The 21,914-nt window shown below is 40.0% G+C and overlaps 1 protein-coding gene across 5 annotated transcripts in view; it reads right to left on the bottom strand.

Moving 5' to 3' along the window:
- The window catches only part of NCKAP5 (NCK associated protein 5), a 588,547-nt gene that overhangs the window by 510,603 nt on the left and 56,030 nt on the right, over window positions 1-21,914 (bottom strand). The gene's annotated exons all lie outside the window — the stretch shown is intronic.

Raw genomic sequence — 21,914 nt, 5'->3', positions numbered from 1 at the left:
AACTTGGTACATTTGACCCAAAGAGTTAAGGAAGGATTGGGAAACGAGATGTTGCTCATCTCAATCTCTCCTCAGTCATATATGCTAGCTTGCATGCAGACTAGTATTACAGGTTTATGGCTGATTGTTTATATACTATTAATGGAGTCTAAATCAGAGACCAACAAGTGGATTCTGTTCAAAAGTGAACTCTTTTCTCCCTTTATATTACTGAATTTTAGGACCTACTTGAGATGGAATTCCAAGTTATGCTTGAGGATGCAGAGATGAGACACTTTAAAATGTTAATATGTACATGCATAGGTCCACAGCAGTGCAATCTAACTCTTCAAAGGGAATCTGCATTAAGATCAACAGCAATTGCTGCTCATACTTTCTCATGCTCTGCAATCACAAAAGTTAAGAGCCCTTTTACTGGACCACAAAAGATCAAACTATAGATAGCAGGTTATCATACATCTTCTGAAAAGCAACCAGGCACCACTGTTGTTTGCAGGACAGCTGGGTTTTTTACATTTCTTTTTTTCCTTTCTCTTTCTTTTGCTGCTGCTACTGCCAGCTGCTGTGATCCTCTGATCAAGGGAAGTATAGAAATTTAATTTTAAACAAGAATAATAAGAATAAAATGAGTAATATATGGTCTCATTTTGCTGCCCCATTCAACAATCAGACACCTGCACCCAACTGTACCAGCAGCAGTTTCTCAACCATCTTCAAGAATAATGGTTAGTCACTGTGCAGCAGGTTAGGAGCTAGCATTCTGTCCAGGCCAATGTGAAGTTCATGGCTGGGCAAGGCATAAAGTAGTGGGGCTTAGGTGCTGTTTTGAATTGTATTCATCCAATAAAAGTCAGATGAGGAATGGACCTTAGATTCATTGTGACCGGAACAGTCTTGCCCCTTCCCTCTCATCCTTGCCTCCTCTCTACATGAACCATCCCAGCTGCTGTGGGAGACTCCCCCAATGCAACAAGCCAATCTGTAACCCTCAAGCAAACCTCAAATAATGAAGTACAGTGGTACCTCGGGTTAAGAACTTAATTCGTTCTGGAGATCCGTTCTTAACCTGAAACTGTTCTTAACCTGAGGTACCACATTAGCTGATGGGGCCTCCTGCTGCCGCCATGCCACCACCGTGCGATTTCTGTCCTCATCCTGAAGCAAAGTTCTTAACCTGAGGTACTATTTCTGGGTTAGCAGAGTCTGTAACCTGAAGCGTCTGTAACCTGAAGCGTCTGTAACCCGAGGTACCACTGTATATGGCTTGAATTTCCAATGTGATAGAATGACAAAACACAAAATTCATGTGGCTTACCACAGTAGTAGTAGTAGTTCTAAACATGATACTCTGTTTATATTTAGTGGTTCACACCACACAGAAAAAGAAGGGGAGGAGGAACTCCTTTGCTCTGGAAGATGATTGTGGTCCTCTGACAAGGAAAAGCACTCATGTTTTAGAAAGCAATAATTCCATTAAGGCAGCATGAGTAGCAGTTAGCAAACCACAGCAATGTGCTTTGCTTGCCAAGGTCTTTCACAGACGTGCCCTCTCATTTATCAGTGTTAATTACTGCTGTGCAAGAAGAGTTAAATTCCAGTCCATCAGACTACAGTGCTGGATTTTATATTTGAGAGGTGGGATGATTCCTCATTTTAGGAGAAACGACTTTGTGGTTTCTAAGAGACTATCAGTAAATTACACTTCAGGTAAGAAAGCTGTAGTTTAGGAAGAACAATAAGATAGTTAAGCCCCATCCATCTTGAGAGCTACAAAATTCTAGGTGTCATTTGTCCTGCCTTGGTTGAGAGACCAAGAAAGAGTAGTTTGCTCAAGGTTATCTAATAAAGTGGAAGGTTAAGAAAGGGGTTTGAAGCTGTAATCCCCACAACCGAGTTAAACATTTGTACATACATTCTAATGCACATGTGAGCCAGTTGTTTCAGATTGGTCACACTGCATTGCAACAGCACGAAAAATGGAGTGTTGGTCCAGTTCACCAAGACAAATAGAACTTTCCTATCCTAACACTTTTGCACCTTTACAGTGTCTTTCCAATTGCTAGCAGTGTGGGATATATATATATATATATATATATATATATGACTTTGACAGCTTTCATGGTGATTCCATAATGTTCTTTCATAACCTACTATGATTGCAGGGTATGTCCCATTCCTGCTGTCAATGTGAAAGTGTTTGTAAAATAATTTTTTACAAAGTCTTAACAAGGCAACTTCCCAAAACTTAGCTGTTTTCTTCTATGCCAAAGGCATGAAATGCTAGCGACTATATTGAGAAGCCCAATGGAACACTACAATGTACAGAGAGCAGGGAAATAGAGCGGAAGGGGGGGGGCACAAAATCAGCTCCAAAAAATGTAAGTGAACATCTGTTTGCTGTTACAAGAAGTGGATCCTGTAGTCCCAGCTTGGGCAAAATTCCCATTAAAGTCTGGATTTTGAGACCAGGGTTGGTGCCAAGGACTCTGTGATGTTAATCAGGATGCTTCACATATGCTTACTATGATTATTTCTCCCATTCAGCCTTGTCCAGGAACAACCATCCAGTTAAGGCTGTGCTGCAGTTCTAACCTAAATTGTTTGCCAGATAGGTGTGTCTTTTAGGTAGGAAGGATGTAAAGTTGGCACTGTAAAAGTGCAAGACTTAAATGTTAGAAAATTATCAGGCATGTTTAGGTGTGCCCTGTACTACAGGGATGGGGGACCTGTGGCTCTCTAGACATTGCTGGATTCCAGCATAGCCAGTGGTCAGGCCTGATGGACATTGTAGTTCAACCACATATAGAAGGTCACAGGTTCCCTTGTCTGTTACACTACAAAGTTCAAGTTATATACCAAGGCAGATCACATTATTTCCTCAGGAAGAATTACAGATGCTATTTAATTTGCATGTGTGTGCTTTGCACTACCGAATCTAGGAGAAGCAGAATGCGTTCAACAATCAGCATTGCTTTTGATTTTATAATTGCTGTTCCTAATGCACAGGAGCCCTGTCTGGAGGCATGGGTTTCACAGGTACGAAAAGTTGTGTGTCCCCCTCCCTCAATGACCTACAGACCTGGTTATAGCATAGTTCGGCCGGCTGACTCTCCTGTGCTAGCTGTTCCAAGCCCAGCAGACAAGAAAAACATGCCATTTTATTCAACCAATATCTAAATATACCAGAAAACCTTGCTAATGCACTGCAGAGCACAACAAGATGGCACTACGCCAGAGTTTGGATTGATTTGTGGCACACATATCAAACAAAGAGAAAGAAGGAGAAGCAAATTGGCCACCATTGTCCTAATGCCTCACAATTGCTATGTGTATCTGTTTGAATGTGTGTGCATGTGATCAGTCTAGAATGCAATAGGAAATGCAAATGTTGCTACATATTAACTCACCCGATGTCCTACAAATACCATACACCCTTTGGTTGGGTTTTTTAACCCCTGCAACAAACTGCTTCTGCTTTCAGAAAAAAAATATTTACTGCATCTGTCTACTAAATTTCTTCCCTAACCATCAATGGCAGATTTGGACTGCTAACCCAGGAGAAAAGCATTTAGTTTTGTGTACATCTTTCAGCAGCCTCCCAATAAAGAGTATGGCCAGCAAATGTATTGGAACAAATGAGTGTGTTTGAGGCATTCAGCTTCCTTATGGTTTTCTCTAGCATACCTCACAAATCCCTCTGGAACAGTAGCTCTTTTTATTTGTGCTTTGATGTGGCCTTATTGCGTGGCCATGTTGGTAAGGTAACAAGTTTTCATTTAATGAGGTGATGACCCCTCAGTTGGTCCACACATCATAAAGTGGCCTTTGAGTTTGTAAAGAATTGTCAAGGAGATATCAGCACTACCCTTGAATCTTTGTGGTGCTCAGAAGGAATGTTACTCTTGGGCCTTATGCAACATAGCCCTACTTATATATTCTAATGTTCCTACTACATATGAAGAAGTACCTGTTGTGTTTCTAGTAGGAGGGCATGACATAAATAGGCACGATTGAGGAGAAGGCTTCATCCACATCACCACAAAATGAACTTTCCTTACCAGTGGGACACAAAGAAGACCCTTCTCTGCAAATCTTAAAGCATAGCCAGGCTTGTTTTTGCCCAAAGAGGAGTATATTCAGCTATTTGAGTACCAAGAGTTTTAGCACTTTCAAGGTTAGCATCTTTGCCTTTACTTTAGCTCAGAAGCAACTAGGCAGCCAATGTACAGTAATTCATTTAGTGAGCCAATCTTGCTGGTTAAAATTCTGGCAGCTGCCTTCTGTGCTAATTGAAGCTTATGAGTCCTCTTCAAGGGCAGCCCCACATACAGTAGTCCACACAGGAGGTTTCCAGATAATAGCCCAGTGTGGCTAGATTACCCCTGGCCATAAGCATTCATTGTGGGCAAACCAGCCACAGCTGGAAAAAAGGCAATCCACACCAATCTGCTTGGACCACAGAGACCCTTTTCAACTTCTGAGTTTCACTAAGGCCAGTCAATACCACCATAACTAAATCACAAGATCACTGTGTAGATAAAATGGGAGAAACTATGTAAAGCCCCCTGAGCTTCTTGGCAGTTGTGATACAAATAAAATACCATGGCAGGGTAATACTGCGGATAAGGCCAATGTTTTAAGTAAAAAGAGGCAATCCAAAAACTTCAGCTTCTAATCCCATCTCACCCTGTGTATCTCTGCTCTTCTTAAAAGACATTCCACAAAATGTGATTATGTTTATTAACATGTTGCTCTGTGAAGGTAGCTTTCAATATTAATCAGACATATACATCATATGCCCATAAACATTCCTTATGAGCCTAATTCTACTTAACTCTAATGACGCGTAGTGCTGATTCAAACAAGCTGTTTCATTGAGCTCAACTAGACCTACTTCATGAATAAGTGCTATTCAATCAGAGGAACGCTTGCAAACTTCCAGCCCCCAACTGTAGGATTTTAATAGGCAAACTTGCATTTGCACGTTTTCCAAGATGCATCAAAGGATCGTGGAATATTTGAACCCACATGTTGAAGTTTGTTGCAAAATTCTTTTAAAAATATTATTTTGTAGCCTGCCAGCATTTATTTTGGCAATGGATACATGAGGTGTTGCTTAAATGTTTCCATTTGGCAAATGCTCAGTGCTACTTATACATTAAAGATTAACAAGGCATATTTAACCAAAACCCTCCTATTGCAACATGATCCCATGGCATGAAAGATGCTTTGCTTACATTGAAAAAAGATGAAGCCCCAAAGACTGGTGATAAGCAACTGAGATGGAAAGCAATCATCAGGCTTCTGCAGTTTTGAGTGCTAGTATGCAGCAATTGGAAGCAACAAGCAGCCGGTAATCCTCATGGATATCAAAATTTTGACTGCATCATAGGTCTATTTCATTCTCTCTAGATATAAATAAATAAATTGTGTTCTTATAAAAAGCCCATTTCAGGACAATGTTTAGTATACACTTTTTCAGTCATCCGGTGATTTCTTCAAAGTAGCATACACAGGGGGGTGGGAATATTCCAATGTTTCAAGAGTCTCTCAAGTTAAAATAAAACCTTAAGTCAAACAGGTTTTTCAGTACCCTTTCATTGGCACTAGAAAGCAGTATGACAGTGATTAACTATGTGATGGAGACAATAATGTTTTGCAGGTACAACCCAGGCAGCAAACTTTGAACTCTCAGTTGAACACCACTAGGTGGAATTCTGAGGTGAATTTCATGTGTCCCAGATATTTGGATCTAAGTATGTCTTTAAAATGTCTGAGGAGATTCATGCACCTATCACTTACTGTAATGGAACTGTGAGAAAAGTAGTATTAACATTTGATGGTGCATAGTTACTGGCTAACACAGTCTGTCTATTTACAAAGATTGTCTCATAACTTTTGCCCAAATCACAGAATTAAATCAAAAGCATTCCCAGCCCCTTTCAATACTACCACACATTAAACAAGCACTAATTCATAATGGGATTAAAAAAACATGCAGGAACGAAAACATTTCAAGAAGTTTGTCCTTACCTACAGCAAGGCAGAGGAAAAGAAGGTCAGGGCTTTCATTTAACCAAGCTCAGCATTTTCACTTTCACTCTGTTAAACACTGTTAAAGATTCTTGAGGAGAGGGAGGAGGGAAGCTCTGAAGTTTTCAGATCTTCCTTCAGAGTTTTAATCATTCACTTCCCAAGATCCAGCTTAACAAATACCACTGTGTTCTGTCAATATTTGTATGCAGCTCCACAGAGGGCAAGCAGCCAAACACACATGGTTTAAAGAGCCAAGAGGAGAAAACTGACACCCGAACAAACACTCCCTGCTTTGTCTCTTTTAAGGTGGTGCTGAACATGTCATCTCAGCTTCTGACTGCAGATAGGCGCCGTTCACAGATTCCACCAGTTTGGACAAAATAAATAGCAGCTACGCATTACTTTAAAGATCTTGTTTGACAAACTCGAGGACTTTTGCCTTGGAAAGTTTCTTGCAACAGTTTTGGGGGTGTGAGGAAGGATTGTTTTTGCCTTTAAGCAGCTGCCCTTTAAATATATTTTAATTGGCTGGAATTTGGAAAGAATCTCATTTGGCAGTAATTTGCATTTGAAGCACGCCCCTCAGCAGCTGAAACAGGCCCCAGAAGCTTCCTGATTACTTCATCAAAAGGAATTGCTAGAATATCGTTGGCTCCCTCTTAACAGCATGCATCTAGACAAAATTGTGTAATCAATAATTTTTGGCAAACAATTCTTAATTAATTTGAAAGGAATTAATAAAAAAACCAGAATCTGGCAGCAAAGCAATTAAGAAGATTGTAAAACTTGGAAGTGCTACTTTCTCTTTTTCAAACATTCCAGAACAGAACCAAATCTGCATTCCTTGTATGCAGAAAATAATTTCTTATTTCGATTTCTCCTCTGTAAGTGCTATTGTTTGTGATATTGTAAACTAGTTATACTGATTGTACCTGAAAAATATTTTTACACCACATATTCTTTGCTGATCCCTGTACATTAGGTTTTTTTGGGGGGGGGGTTGTATAATATTTGGTTTCTATATTTTATTAGTACAATATTTGGTTTCTATATCGATTTTACCCTTCAGTATTTGTATTTTTATTGTTTTCTTTTTATCCTTGCTGTCTAGATTCATAATTCTAGGCATATTTAGTTGGGAGTGAGTCAGACTGAATTCATTTGGACTTCTGAGTGACTGTGCATTGGGCTGGGAGGCAGAAGGTTTTTGTTGCTAAATAAATTCAGTGTCATCCTATGAAAGTCTACATTGAATTTGGTCTTATTTTATTCCATGAGTCTTAAGATGTATGCACAGGTATGTACTCTAGATGTGTCCTACCTGTTCAAAGTAAGGGCACACCTATTTTTTTTAACTGTTTAGCAAATATTGCTGAAGTATAGCCATTGTAAAAGCTGAGAAAACATACACCAAAGAAATGTTTGGGACGACTTTGGGAAAAGAACTCTAGGGAAATCACACAGTAAATATAAGAGCTGGGGTCTCATCTACCCAAAATTAAACACTTTATGGTATCTTTATTCCAAGGGGAGAACTAAGAATGTGCCTTGATGTTTGCCACTGAGTTTAGTCTGAATTAGATGTGCTTAACTTTGGGCTCAATGGAGCTCTTAGAATACAGCAAAATCAAAAATTCATGGTTTAAAGCCAATACATAACAGGGTTTTTTCTGAACAAAGTCATAGCATCTAAGAATATCTGGCTTCCCCCCTCCCCCTTTGTGTGTGCTTTGTAGTGTAAGTAGGAGCCTGTGAAACTGTAGCTGCTTAAATGTTCACTTGTCGCCATCACCACCATCGCTACCAGCGTATCAAGAAGAATGAAGGCACCAAAGAAAAGGAGATTATTCTCTGGCTAGAATACAATGAAGACTGTTTTCCATAAATATATGTTGACAGTCCTGATGCAGAAATTTTAACAACAGTTGCCAGGTGCAGAAAAATGAAGCACTTAAGGGTTGCTGTGTTGAAAAGGAAACACACATTATATAGGCAGAACCCCCCACTTACTTTATCAAAGAGTTGCATGATTTAACAAGTTGGCTGCGTGCAATTCTTTTGAAATTAATGCTTAAGAGCCTTGAAATTCTAAGCATTCACCATGCAATTCTCTTTGTGCTGACTTCCTGGGAAATTTGGTGGTTTAATGGTGGCCAGGAACTTTATAAATGCATATAGATCCCACTGAGTTGCAGAACGGGTTCTCAGGTGGGTTTATCACTATGTTGATGTCAGTTCTTATTTTTAACTCATGTTTCTAAGTTGGCAATATATGGAAAATGTATGCTTATTATTTGGAACCCATCCCAGTCCCAACAAGCAGCAGTGCCACCACAGCAGGCAGGATGGCAAAGCAGTGACACACCACCTCAGATACTGTGACTGGTAAGAGTAAGTTGGACATGACTGAAATGCTTGGAGCTCTTGAAACTTAGTCTATATAATGATAGTAAAACCATATTTTCCAGCAAAAAAATAACGTAAGGATTTTAAGGAAAGTAAAAGAATTATGCATTATTAGGATATGCACCCCTACTCAATCCACTTGCCACCCCCTGCCACTTCCCACACATTAATCTCCTTTAGCTTCCCCTTTGCACTCCATGTAACCTCTAAGCTCACGTTCCACCTTCCCAATCCCAGCCCTTGTTTTTCTTTGTCCGTGCCTTCTGCTCCACCCTCATTTGATGGATGTTGTGGGTATTTGCTTGTTAATAAAATACAATGTGCAAATGTACTATTTAATATTTCAGGGCTCCGCATCCTTTATCTCTCTCACATGAGAAGGCTGAGGAATGGAAGAGGGAGAAGTTTGAGAACAGCAAAAAAAGTAGAAATACCGAAAGGGAAAAAGTGATAAATTTTTGAGTGAAGTGGAGGTGCAGATATACTGAGAGGAAAATGGCAGTTTCTCCCCACCCCCAACTGCCCACAGTAAAATATCAGAGATGGGTGCAACACAAAAGCCAACACCAAAAAGCTAACAGAGTAGAGCTTTTCTAAACTCCCTTCTCGCTGTGCTCAAACCTTGTTTTAAACTGCCACTGCCCCCACTTCAGTGTCACTCCCTACTTGCTCAAATATCTGCCAAAGTTTTAATCACCACTATCCCCTCTCAGTATTCCTCTATCCTTGCTTTATTCAAACGTTTGCCATTGTTTAAAGTGGCCACTTTTTCTTACACAGCATATTTTCATCCTCCCTTTACTCAAACCTCTACTATTGTTTCAAAGCACCATTTTTCTCTCAGTGCCTCTTCATCCCTGTTTTTCTCAAACATCTGCCATCATTTAAAACCACCTTTCTGCCACACCACTGACGGTTAGAACTTTCATTTATACTCCAAGTTCCAAAGAATTAGCCTGTCATTGACCTGTCCTGTAGAGGTCAATGTTGTGGTTCTTGCTAGTTGATAAGGAAGGCCTTGGTTGGCACCGTAGCAGCTGGTAAAGCCATAATAATAAGCAGGCAGAGATGGGCAACAATGGCACTTGTTATGAGACAATGCTGAATGCTTACAAAAACAAGTTGAAAAGGGTGACAAGCTTACATTTAACATCAGTTGTGCTCTCCCCTAGAAAACGGAGGCAAACAAAACACGGTTCATGAACAGAGCCCTTAACCATGAGCCCTGACTCAGACAACATACTGAGTCAAACCTTGCCTTTGCTCAGCACCGCATAACAAAAAGGACAAAGCAGCTGGTAGCTACTGTCTGGCTGCCTGCACAGTAATGTGGTCTGGTAAGCCATAGTTTGGCTTAGTATGATTTGTTAACCAGGCCATTGTTTCTACTGTCCATGTATTGGTGTTTCCATAAGCCACTTTAGCATATGGAAAAGCAGTACCATACCTGCAAAGAATCCTGGGAACTGTAGCTTGTTTAGGATGCTGAGGCTTGTAAGGAGACCACTATTTCTCTCACAGAGCTAGAAGTCGCAGAGTTCCCTCAGAAGATGGATTGTAGTTCTGTGACTTGTGGGAACTGTAGTTCTGTTAAGCACCCTTAACAGACTACAGTTCCCAGAATTTTTGGGAGGAAGCCATGACTGCTTAAATTGATATATGGTACTACTTTAAATGTACAGTGCAGATGAGGCCTTAAATAATTTCAGTTATAATCTTGAATGTGTGATCCTTGTTGCTACACTGGTGTGTACCTTTGAACCCAGATTTGCACTCCTATGGCATCATGATATGAGGTCTGAAACATGGGGGCGGAGGAATAACCCTCGATTTCCATATGTGACATTCTAAGAAGGCTGCAGAGAATGACTCATTGGGTAAAGTTAGCACTGTGGGAGCAGCAAGGAGTTTCCACATGATGACTCACAACTTGTAGGATTTCTGACCTTTAGCCTTCCACCTTTTAAATTAATATATGGATGGCCTAGGTTAGTAGAGTCTCAATGCAACAATGACAAACCTAAATGTTGTTGGTACAAGCCTTAGCAAAGCTGTGTTAAACTAACAAAGTTTTCTGACTGCTGTTTTATACACCCACACCCACCCACAAAAAGAGGCTTTCATAACTGAGAAAATATTTAAACACTTATTATTAAGTCACTTAATAGCTCCAAGGAGAGTAAAAGTGCAGAAGTGCTACTTTGAAATTTCAAACAGTATATATAAATAAAATGGCAGCTATCAGGAGAAAGATAATCAATCCTTCCGGAGCAAAGACATAAACAAGCAAGGACTATTTTCACCGTTTCTAATGGCAATTCTCCACTGTCTTCCTTCCATTCCCCAGGCTGCCGGTGTGTTGCTGGTAGAGGGGAGCAAAAGAGTTATACAGAGTAAGGGAACTTATGGCAAAGGAGGAACCCTGCAGAGAATGAGAATCTAATTTATGGCAAAGCAGTAACTCCACAGAGAATGGAAAACTAATTTTCTGCTACACAAATGCTGTGCATTTATTAATCAAGTTACAAAACACTTTTGTGGAAATATTTGGAAACAGTGGCGTGCTGGGGGTGTTGAGAAACTTTCCTATGGCAGAAGTCAACTAGGGGATACCTATGCTGTTCTTTGAGAAAGGCTTGTTGTTGTTGTTGTTGTTGTTGTTGTTTTGGAAGAGGCATGCTATTCCAATGCTGCCCTGGTGTTATTGTTTTCAGGGCCTGCTGAAAATGTTCTGAAGATGACATCTCCACTTTTGGAATATTTGGAATATTTAGGGAATTCCTTTTCTCCTCCCTCTCCTTTTAAGACAGGTTGGTGCTTCCAGCATTCTGGTGATTAGGAATGTTAGGGAAAACAGAAAAGGAAGTGGAAATTGCTGCAGGTTGTATGTGGTCATGAACGGAAATCAGTAAAGCAAATACAATCAGTATTTGTTCACAACATTGTTTTTATGTCCACAAATGATATATAGTGGTTTCCCTTATATTAAGATGAATGTATGTTATGTAAGTTATGTAAATAACTCAATTAAACAGTGGATAGTGAGCCCAATTTCATAGTATATAGTGGAAACTGAACTGCTATGGAATGAAAACAGCACTGATTGTGATAAATACAGGTAGAATCAAAAAATGCTGCCTTCTTACATCCCTAGTTATGGCTCATCTGGCTTGTGCTGCACTCCAGTCCATCACTACATTTCACTGGCCTTTGTGTCACGATGCCTTTACATGAGTACAGTGGGAATATGCTCTTGCTGACATATCACACATTAGGTGGCACTTTTTGCCCTATGTGTTTGTTCTCATTTGAAGGCTGAGCCAACATCATGTTTAACTGATCATGTCTCCTCACACTGTGATTGGATCAGATGTAGATCATGGATTAGATCAGATTAGATTTATTTATGTATATAACTTCACACAAAAGGAGACCTAAGGTGTATGTTACAAGGGAGAAGAAGGTCAAAACGTCAAAGGTACAGCTTCAGACAACCAAAAAGTGCAAAAGTAAGAAAGGGTAGGATTAAATTAATCCAAATTATTTCCCCCTCAAAAGGCATCTGAGCCTTGAGGTAACTCAAAATTTGATGCCCGATGCCCTGGAGTGATAATGTCAGCCTTAAAAGAAAGAAAAAAGTTTACTTTAACATACCTTAACACACCATTTCTATAATAAATTATTTTCAGGACATGAAAGGAGGACCAACAAAACTAGACAGAACATGATTCACATGTAAGAGCTTTAAAGCAATTTTCATTCTAAAAACTTGGCAGGAAGCTGCTAGCAGATGTAACCAGGGCTTGTCATGTAAAGGTAAAAGTACTCCTGTCTTTCATAATACTCCTGTATATTCTTCATGCCAACAATGTACAAAATAACAGGAAACAGGTAGACTTTTAATGCAAGTGAGATTACACTATATTTTCCTGTTCATAGGGCAAGCTAGAGATTGGCAATGGAAATACACAAATCAATATCAAGAAAGAGAAATAGAGTTGTCTGCATATATTTTGCTAACTCCTGCTACTTTAATAAGACTGTATACCTACATGCTGTAGTTTTGTACCAAGTAGCACATATAGTTCATGTCCTATGGATGCCAATGAATGCCCTCATAAATATCAGACATCACATTGAAAAAAGGCTTCCAGACTTCTGTGAACAATATTGTCTACAAGAAGATGGTTTTAGGAGTCTTCATGCATTACATTCAACAGATGGGAAGCAACAACCTAGAAAGGTAGGCTATCTAGAAGAAGGAAAACTCTGATCCCAAACCTCTGCTGCCTTGTCATATTTCTCTCATTTGTGAGAAAGCCTTCAGGAATACACAGTGAGCGAATATCTGCACCTGCTGCATTGTGGGATATCTTCAGGAGAAGGAAAGGCTAAGGGGTAAACTCAGTGCTATTTTTCTAGAAAAATAGGTACCAGAACTCACCATGAATGCCTTCCTCATCCTATTAGAATGCCAATGGCGCCCACCTCAGAGGAGACAGAACTGAGTTCCAGTGAGTTCCAGCTGAAAAAAGTCCTGAGTAAACCCTACACAAATCCTGAGTTAAGTACCTAAGGCAGCTGGATGGTGTCTTATATGCCTCTTTCAGGCAAGCTGGTGCCTTTGGACCACATGAGTGAGGCCAAGGAGGTATCTTGTTGTCTGGGAAGTCCAGGACTTCCATACACACTACTCAGGCTTGGGCCCAAGAGACGTCAGTTCAGTGATTCAAGCACAGACCATGGAGCTAGACAGGTTGAGGAAGTCTGGTGTATAGAAAACTATTTATACCACTGACTGAAACAGAAGGTGGTTACTGTTCTGCCCCTAAGAAGATATTGGACCACCACCACAGGACTCTCTAAAAAGGTTTGTGTCCCAGACGTATGGCTCATGATCTCACTGTAATTCCTAGTTTGACTTGAGTATAATGCTGGGCGGGTAGGAGGGGCCATGGAAGATGTAGTAACTTGAAAGGATGGTGGGTGGCTTATGAAGATTAATAAAAGTACTTTGTAGCTAAATGCTTTTATAGTGTTCCCCCCTCCTTTGTTCCTACAGATGATTATATTAAATGTATGCATAACTTTGTTCCCATATTGCTTTAATACCAATGCTCAAAGACTTCTACAAACATCAGCACATTTAGCCTCTAACCACTCAAATGAAGCTGCAATTATGATAATTAGGAAATGGCATCATGTCATCAATATGCATTTGGAGGTTGAACATGTATCAGAGATAATTAACTGGAGGTGTAATTAAAGCTCCTCTCCCTTCGAAAAAATGAGGTAAATATGATCACAACATGAGCATAAATTAATGAAACAACTGTCTTTTGCTCAAGATTATACAACTGTTAACATTAATACAGAGCACAGAAGGGGAAGGGAAATCTAACAGGGACTTTCCAAAGAATAATGTCTGTAATTAATTAATGTTTGTAGTACTGTATGTGCGCATTAACTAAAGGGCCAAAGGTGGCTCTTACCTGAGCTTATCTAAACATTTGTATGGGTTACATTTTGATGTTGTTTATTGTCCTAAGCTCCTGTGAAAGGAAGGGAAGGGTGGGATACAAATAAATTAATTGTGATGATGATGCTGTCTCATTTGAAGAAATCTAGATTTGTTATGGCCTGATCTAGTCTGGGTTTTGTGGTATAGTGAGAGCCAGAATGTGATCTGGAGGCACATGTGGCTGTCAGCTTGCTGAAGCTAAGCAGGTCTGGGTCTGATCAGTGCCTGGAGACCATATGTATCCCAGTTTGAGTTCCATGATGGAAGAAAGGTGGGATATACATGTATGTAAGATAGATAGCTGCAAAAAGCAGAAAAACTGAATTGGAGGAAACATATGCTAACTTCTCATTTACTACTATGAAAAATCTGGATTTATAAGTCTCTCCACCCACTGAATATCTATCACTTTAGGATATAATATCATTGAGAACATCTAGACCCATTCTTAATTCTGGACCTATTAGTAATGTTATTCACCTTTTAATAAGAATGATATAAAGTTATTAAAGAGCAAGGTTTCTAATAACAACAACTGTTTCTGAACCCCTTTTTGGTGGGCAGAGTACTCTTGTCATCCTTGCAACAGCCCTATGAATTTGGTTAAAATGGAAGTAACAACAAATTGCCCAAGGTCACCCAGGTAGCAAGCCTGAAAAAAGATTGTTAACCTGTCTTCTCATGTCAACATACAACACTCTTTCAACCCCAACATGCTATGTTGTATTTCCAATGCTTCCACAAACCTGATGCTCAAGAAATGTGGATGGGGAAAAAGACAAGTCTGCATTGACATACCAAATTATTTTAAATTGCAACATGCTTCATACTCACACAAGTATTTACAGGCAATTTTAAAAAGTACATAAAGCAAGAATGGGAAACCTGTGGCCCTCCAGATAAAGTCTGACTCCAACTTCCACTAGCCGCAGACAGCATGGAATGATGGGAGTTGTAGTTCATCAACATCTGGGGAACCAGAAGTTCCACATCCCTGTCCTGGGGAGACATCCAACTAAGTCATAATCAGGGCAGACCCACTGAAATCAAAGCCAGAATGGCAGGGAATTTTATATGCCTCATTCATAGGGCACGTACAGCCCATCTTTAGGCCTGTCAAGGTAATAATCTTATTTTGTGTGGCACTATCACTGCAGGTTTGAAGACAAGGTGTGTGGTTAATAAATACAAATAGAAATAAATCTGATACTTGCAGTTTCAACCTGTAAATTTAACATAGGGCACAGGCCAAGTTTAGTCATCTTCTTTGCTGTAACAAATCCACCCATGCCATGAGCAAGAAAAATAATACATAAAAAATCAAGAATGAACTTGTACCTCTAGATGGGTAGGACACACACTGTGCTTTTAGAGGTAGGCATGCCATCTCCCATCTTCACTTCTAAGCAAACATGAGCAAATTGGAGGAATGGTTTGCTTTTGCTGTACAGTAGCTTTGTTCTTAACCAAAGTTTGCAAATGTGCAAGTTCTCCAAATTTTAATAACTACTTAAAAACATCTTGTCATAAATGTGCATATTTTACACAACTGGAAATACTTTCATTCAACAAACTTTTAAAGTGTCCAGCCCTGTCTCTTCCTACAGACTTTTTTTAATGTTATCATTTTGCTCTTCCTGCATTTTATTCTGTCATGTTTACTTTATTAGATTGGTCTGCCATTGGACTGTATCATCCTTTGTAACATGGTGTCTAATTTCAACAGAAATATAATTATTGACAAAATGGGAGGGTTTTGTTTTTAACTTATCATGTAGCTCAGTTACAGTCCCATTTTTCATATCCCATTCTTGAGCCTATTCAGTAATCCCTTTGTGATATTATAGATTCTGCAATCCTAGTGCCTGAACTGGACTAAAATTGCTCCTCCCTATCTGCCACTGTGTACCAAGTACTTTAATTGTTTTCCATATATGACCAAGCACACAACATCTGTCTACCCTTGGTACCCTTGATGTTTGCAGAGGATGATTTTTATAATCCTCAAAGTTGAGTAAGTCAAGCATCTCACTATCATTAGGTGAAATGTGCATGGTTCTAGATGCAATTGTGGTCTACATACCTTGTAACTACCATTGCACTTGTGATGTGTACCCATTTCCCAGGCACATCTACTTGATTTCAGAGGAATGTATGTCTACCTAACTGTGCTCAGGATCAAAGCAAGACACTTAGGAATACTTCTGTGAAATCCAGTGCTCTTATGTGCTGTATTATTCTCTACATCTCCACGGTATAGCCTCCATTTCTGACTCACATTTGTCACAAACATCTCTCCCAATTTTCCCTGACAACTACATTCTCTTCCTCCTGATTTTACTAGATACTAACCTTTTCATAGGATTATTTGACCCCATTTTTTTTGCACACAAAGTTTACCCCCTTTTTTGTCTGCAGGGTTCAACAGTATCACTGCCTACTACTCAGAACTATCTTTTCTTTCCTTCACGTTTTCCTTTGTTTGCCCTTCAGTAGTAGTACTGTCAGTGATGCCAGTTATAAGGAATGAGTACCCTTGGGGAAAATAAAACAAAAGCAAGGATGACATTTGCTTCTCAAAAAAGTATGCCTGACATACTTTCTCATAAAATTGTCTGCTAGACAAACAAACCATGGACGCATCTCCAACCCTACCAGGCTTATGCAACGTCTAAATTATCCCTATGAGTGGGGTCCTGTAGGTTGGCTAACTGTTCTTTATTTATTAATATTAAATTTTAATACTAAATATATTTCATGAAAGGGACACGGGTGGCACTGTAGGTTAAACCACAGAGCCTAGGACTTGCCGATCAGAAGGTTGTCGGTTCGAATCCCCGCGACGGGGTGAGCTCCCGTTGCTGGGTCCCTGCTCCTGCCAACCTAGCAGTTTGAAAGCATGTCAAAGTGCAAGTAGATATATAGGTACCGCTCCGGCGGGAAGGTAAACAGCATTTCCATGCGCTGCTCTGGTTCGCCAGAAGAGGCTTAGTCATGCTGGCTACATGACCCAGAAGCTGTACGCCGGCTCCCTCGGCCAGTAAAGCAAGATGAGCGCCGCAACCCCAGAGTTGGTCACGACTGGACCTAAAGGTCAGGGCTCCCTTTACCTTTATATTTCATGAAATAATGGACAAGTGGCAAGCTTAGTGTACTGGATGAGAGAATCAGCTGCTTTGTGAGGACTTAAAGCCTACCTAAATATCTGAGCTTTCCTATTCCATTCATAGCTCAGTGCTCTATATCACTGGTCTTCAACCATGCTTTACCTCAAGCTTGCATAATGGGACTCATTTCTTAATTTTTTGTTACTACCGGTACATTTGTGTATAACTGTAGCAGCACTGGTATGGCCTAGCTTAGGTCAGACATGATCCTTTCATGGATCCTGGCCCAAAAGCTGACAATGGCCACATACCCTGCTCTGGGTGGGTGATGGTTGTGGCCCCTCACAGGCAGCTTTCCACTCACAAGTTATGAGCACTCACATCCCAGTGGCCAGCCATTATAAATTACCCAGCCGGCTGCACTGCAGGGCAGGACAACCTACCAAAACAAAAGTTCAACTGCCCAGACAATGAGCATAGTCTGGTCTGCCAACTGAGGATAAAAGCCAACTCTGCCTACAGTTTGCAGTGCAGTTGGCCCAAGAGCTTATGGATCCTAACCTACCAGTTGACAACGGATGCTCTAAATCACTGGTCTTCAGCAGGTGGGTTGGGACCCACTATTGGGCCAAGGCTTCATTCCAAGTGGCTCGTAACAGGAGCACTATCACCATACAAAGAAATGGGTCTCCAAATGCATGTTTGAGTTAAAAGTGGGTCTTGGGTCTGAAAAGGTTGAAGATATCTGCTCTAAATCACCTTATCTCAAAACCATATGTGTATGCCACTGTGGTGGTGTTGGATAATTATTGACATTATTGAATTATAGAATAAATATTAAAATGTGTGTGAGAAAGACCAAAAAAGTGAAGGTTGTATGTGCAAGAAAACCATGGGAGACGAATGGAATGACATGTATGCAGGAGCTATTACTATAACGGTTAAGGACAAAGGAAGGAGGGAAAGATAAGAAAATTGCTATGCCTCCTGATTAAACCTTTGCTTGTAAGTGTATAAATGGTTGTTCTCTTTTCATATCCAGTGTGCTACCGTCAACTACTTGCTGGTTGAGGTTATGTCACACTGGCCTTGCAACGTCTAAATAAATGTCCTGTTTGACTTGAAAATTGGAGTTTGGATCTTATTGGCCATCCAGGATGAACTCACAGGGTATTGGGTACTGAGTCCAAATATTTTTCCAACAATGTAATTCCATGCTTGGTCAAAATTAAAGCTGAAAATAGTTGTGTTTCTCCAACTGCACTGGCTTGCAGCTCATTTCTGGGTTCAATTCAAAGTGCTGGGGGCTTTTTTAAACCTTGAAAGTCCATCATATGGTTTATGACTGAAGTGCCTTAAGAGTCTGTTGGCTCCACAAATACGTATAAGATCTACAGTTGTTTCCTCTGCAAGTGCTTACCCATAGCTTTTTCAACACCATTTGAATACTACCACCATTGAAAACTATAAGGGACAGGGTTTATATGGTTGTTGCACTCTGGCTATGGAACGTTCTCACCCAGGAAGTTGTGGTTCAACAGCAGACAAATACTTAAAAAAAACAAAAAACCAGGCGATTAAATCCTCTCTGCATTGCCTTCGCAATGTTTGGAAGTTTTGCTTTTAATTCTGCTGACTGCTGTTATACTGTGTTGTTTTAATGTGCTTTTTTGCTTTTGTTTCAATTTGTAATCTTAAGTTTTTGCAAACTGCCCTGGAAATCTGTTGAAGAGTAGGGTATAATAAATCAAATCAATGAATAAATATTTAAAATGTAGTGTATAAAGTGGATCAGAATCCCACCATGAAATCACAGCATGTTAAGAGCTTTGCAGCACCTGCTCTGCCTTTTATTTGCCTGCTGTAAACTGGGCATCTCATGTTATATGTGTTGTTCAGTAGCTTCATATGTGCTACAATGCAGATCTAACTACATCATCTGTCCGCTTTCAATAGCAGCTTGAACTAATTTATCATCCTCATTCAGTCCTTACAACATGTGGGGAGACACAATAAAGCAGCATTTTAAACCACTTCTGATCAAGCCTTGTTTAGCTCTCTAGCTATTACCTTAGCTGGCACTTCAGGAAATGAGTAATCAAACTGATTGGACAATATCTTCTTCTGCATATTACTACTGTAAACTTATTCATTCTTTAAGTGCTCCACAAAACCCAAATGCCTATTTCTCTAGTCACTCATCACAAAAAATAAAATTATTATTTTTTCTACCCAGGTCTTAACGGTGATGATAATGATGATTTGCTCTGGGTGCTTATATGTTATCCCAAGAAACTGAACATGTTGAAACATCAGCTTTTATAGCCTGCTGTGTTTCTGGGGTTGCCAAATGTAGCTTCCACAGGCATACATATGCATGGGCAGTAGTGTAGGAACTTGCCCATAGGCTGCCTCATAGAGTATGGGTAGATTCTAACTATTGTTTGGGTGCCTTTGCTCATGAACAGAAATGGAAGGAAATCTAAGATACTAAACATTGGGTTTTACTCAGAGAAGTCACATTGATATTAATGAACATGACTAAAGTCATATATAATGTCAACAGGTCTATTTTGAGTAAAGCTTGGTTGACTACTACCTGTTGTATGGAGAATGAATATAACCATTCTGACTTCTCCATATTTTCCTTGAAACTGAAATAAGACTCTTCACCTTGTGTGTTTTGCAAGCAAATCACCTGCTTGGTTACACACATAAAAATATTCTTGTTATGCTTTCTTTGTCCTCTGGAAACACTAGTGCTCTTTGAAGATCAAAGGGAATACAGGGGGAAAAATTTTTTAACTGTGATAACAATCATTATAGTCTACAAGCAAAAACAAGGAATATACCATTTTCTAAGAACAGGTGTGTGAGAAGCTTGCTTCTCTCTCTCTCTGCAAAATGAAATTGTGTTGACTTCATTTATAGGCACTGGGCTACTTAATATGTGGCAATGAACTCATCTAAACTATGTATATATATATATATATAAGCTTAACCCACTCTGACCAATGTTCTGCTTCAAGTCAAGCTCAGTGAAGTTCAGGATTCACACTTTACTGAGAGAAGCTCAATCAATAACTGGCATGGTTGTTTTTAATTTACTCAGCTCCGAAAATAGCTGAATCAAACAAAGATAGTACCTCTCGAGGAGTACTGTCTTACCTTGGGTTGAAGTAGCTTCGGGGTGAGCATTTTCGGGTTGCAGTAATGGAACGTGTTACTTCCAGGTTTCGTCACTCACGCATGTGCAGACGCTCAAAATGACTTCATGCGCATGCGCGGAAGCGACAAATCATGACTCGCGCACGCGCAGACACAGGTTGTGTTCGCTTCAGGATGCAAACGGGGCTCCGGAACGGATCCCATTCGCATCCAGAGGTACCAATGTATATATTTTATCATAGAAAGAGAGACATACGCAATAACTGGAGCTCTTTCTGAAATCCGTACAAATGAATTAAACAAACAAATGATGTTTAAATCTCAGCATCAGTCTTTTGTTATCTGGAGCACCTTTCTCCAGCTTGGTGCCTTCCAGATCATTTAGATTACAACTCCCATCATGACAGTGCTAGATGGAGTTGATGGGAGTTGTAGTCCAAAACATCTGAAGGGCACTGTGTTGGAGAAAGCTGGCTTACGGTGCCTGCCATGTAATAAAACACAACATATGTTCAATAAGTAATACAGTGGTACCTCGGGTTAAGAACTTAATTCATTCTGGAGGTCGATTCTTAACCTGAAACTGTTCTTAACCTGAGGTACCGCTTTAGCTAATGGGGGCCTCCCGCTGACGCCGCACGGCTGGGCAATTTCTGTTCTCACACTGAAGCAAAGTTCTTAACCCGAGATACTATTTCTGGGTTAGCGGAGTCTGTAACCTGAAGCGTCTGTAACCCAAGGTACCACTGAGGAGCCATGAAAATCCCTAGCCATATTACTATTTCCTTTTTTTTATAAACTTCTTACAATGGCCTATTTTCCAATAACACCACATTTCGTTGTTCTTTGGTTTTATGTAAGGAAGAACTGAAAAAAAATGCAGTAGTTTGCACTGAAAGCCATGGCTATCTATACGAGGCCTAGAGGAAGCGGGGGGGGGGGGCACACAACTACTACAGCTCAATGCTGTCATTATTTTTGTTCCACCTATCCTGTAACACTGATTTGTAATGGGAGGCAGTCAACACAGAAAGTTGAAAAACTTCTTGGCATTCCATACACACTGAGGCTCTTTCTCTAGGGTATCATACATTCATATCTGGAGGAGTAGGGGACTGAACCAAATTTGTGCTTGGGGTACTATCAACACGGTAGGCCTAAAGCTGAAATATTCTCCACTTTCTGGGATTTGCAGTTTCTATGCTCATTGAATTGTCACTAGATGGCATTTAAAACTGGAGGATCATTCTGGAACAACATTTACTGCCTCAGTTGCCCTTAAGTCTGTAAAGCTTTTCAAAGACCGCTCAAGATGACAGCCAGGGAGGTAATGAAAATGCTATATGTTGCCTTTGGACATTGCAGCAGTAGTAATCTCCAAGAACAAACTATTAGGAGTACTACATTTCATACCTTAATATCCGCTGCTTTTAAGGAATGAAAATTCCCATCTAAGCCATTATCTATAAGACCGGTGATCTCTTGTACTCAATAAAGACAGTCTGTAGATTTTAATGTGCAGAGCTGGCCTAGTGACTAATTACATGGCACGGCATGTGGCATTGTACCATCTTCCGTTCAGCTGGGTCATTGTAATTAATTGCCTGAGCAAAGTAGTTTCCAGGATGCTGTTATAAATAATGAATGTTTAAATCTGGAGTAGGTTAGAGAACTCT

The sequence above is a fragment of the Podarcis tiliguerta genome (genome assembly GCF_965153285.1).
Source record: "Podarcis tiliguerta genome assembly, chromosome: 1".
NCBI lineage: Eukaryota > Metazoa > Chordata > Lepidosauria > Squamata > Lacertidae > Podarcis > Podarcis tiliguerta.
Note: the sequence above shows the minus strand (reverse complement) of the source record. Positions and strands in the feature narration are given on the sequence as shown.